The sequence below is a fragment of the Rhagoletis pomonella genome, unplaced genomic scaffold (genome assembly GCF_013731165.1).
Source record: "Rhagoletis pomonella isolate Grant_MI unplaced genomic scaffold, Rhpom_1.0 Rhpom_scaffold_00002, whole genome shotgun sequence".
Lineage (NCBI taxonomy): Eukaryota > Metazoa > Arthropoda > Insecta > Diptera > Tephritidae > Rhagoletis > Rhagoletis pomonella.
This window is the reverse complement of record NW_023458556.1, coordinates 90402331-90404363: the sequence shown is the minus strand read 5'-3', so window position 1 is coordinate 90404363 and position 2033 is coordinate 90402331.

The window sequence follows — 2033 nt, the reverse complement described above, 5'->3', positions numbered from 1 at the left end:
TCGGTTCATAAATACGACTTTTATAAATAACTCGACCCCAGCGCCACCTAGCGAGTTTTCTGGTAGCCTATAATAGGACCATATATGCCAGGCATAACCTCTGAAAATTTGACTGAAATCTATACAGTAGTTTTTGAGTTAACTCCGAACAACGAAAACGGCTATTGCTTTATATATATAGAAGATAATTTTTTTCTGCAGGGTAAAGTATATTCCAAGCGTACACTTTTTAGTATAATGGTGTATCTGCATGTTATTTTATTATAATGATTGCGTTTATTTATTATATCTAATAAATGGAACTTTGTGGGGATAAGATTGGCTAATAAGAAAAATGGGACATGCTGCGAATTTGTATACTTTTCGCTAAGTATAACGGATTTTTAAGTCGCTTAGAACGTATGTATGTGTTTTCTAAATGTAGATATAAGCTAAAGTCGAATATGGAAATTTTGTCTACCACAAAAGCAGAATCTTGAAATACGAAAATGCGAAAAGTAGAATTTTGTGAAACAGAATTTTAAAATATGGATCTTTCGAAATCAGAATTTTGTAAAAGAAAAATTGAAAAGGACCGAATTTTGCTCGAGCAGGATTTTTTTTTATTTTTCAGAAATTTGCGATGTAGAATTGGAAATGCTGCGTAATGAGACGCTCCCTTGTTATACATAAAGGCGTGTCACGAAAAAAAGTTTAGCCTGTCAGTTTTATTTGAACACTTATTTCAAACAGTAGTAATTGCCTATTGCATCACATTTCTCTTTCGGATCGTATTATAGAGCAGCCTCTTAGAATTTTTTTTTTTTTGGAAAATATAAACTTAGATTCCACGTACATATCGCACGTTTAATAATATAGAGATGTAACTCAAAATTTACGTTTTTGGAAATTTCATTATGCAAATAATAAGCTTGATAAATAGAATATGTTTAGTCTATGAGATAACCAAATTTCCCAAATATGGCGAAAATATTTGCCCTTCCATCTGTCTTTTTGTATACCAACTGTATGAATTGATAAAACTTTGATTGCCTTTTCCCACAAAATTGATATTTTGAAATACTTCGTTATATTATTAAACGTGCGATATCGTCGTTTAAATTACAAAACCACATATCAACAAAATGCAAAACCGCGTAGCAAGATAATGCAAACGCGTATGTGAGGTTGCATAAACTATTTTCTAGAGAGTAACGCGGTTTTTTACTTTAAACGACGATATGTATGTATGTATCAGTCTTCGAATCCACTTTACTTAACATATTAGTATTTGGCCGACTACGATCGGTGATTGTATTTTTTTAAGCTAAGCGTACACGGTAGAGAAATCTCTCTAAAGTTTTACTGAAATAAAAATCTCATCTCTCAATTAAGTTTAAACGGTATAGCAACTCTAGGAGATATTCACTCTAGCTAGAGACAAAATAGAGAAATCTCAACTTTTCTCTATCACGTACTCTACAAGCTGTGTACACGGTATACAATAGTTACCTCTCGCCCAGATTTAGTTTTATATCTCTAATTGTTTGGTCCATTCTTTTCCAACCGAGCTATAAAAGAACACTCGCATAAATGACAAAATACACGCAAAGCAACAACACAAACTGGGCTATTTATATGAGTCCAGCCAGGTCGGTTAAAAAATACGCGAGCTGAAGAGAAGTGTTGTTAAGTGAAAAAACTGCTCTATAATGAATTGTTAATGAGAAAGTTGAGAGGGAAATTTTTGTTTTCGTATTTACATGATTTATATTTTAAATAAGTATATATTATGAGAAACGACTGGCGTGCTTTGCTGAACACGGCCAAAATCGCTTAAGCGGTTACAGCGTCAAAAAAGAAGAAGAAGCAGCAGGGTTGCTTAAGTAGCTAAAAGGAAATTTTACCCGAGTTGAGCGTTCTTTTGTCGCTCGCTTACAAAAAAATGCAGCTGTTGTCAACGCTTGTTGTATGTATATATCAGGGTTGTTGCGAATATTCGCATTCGCATTTGCAACCGCGGAACTTCCGCATAAATTTTAACATTCGCATTC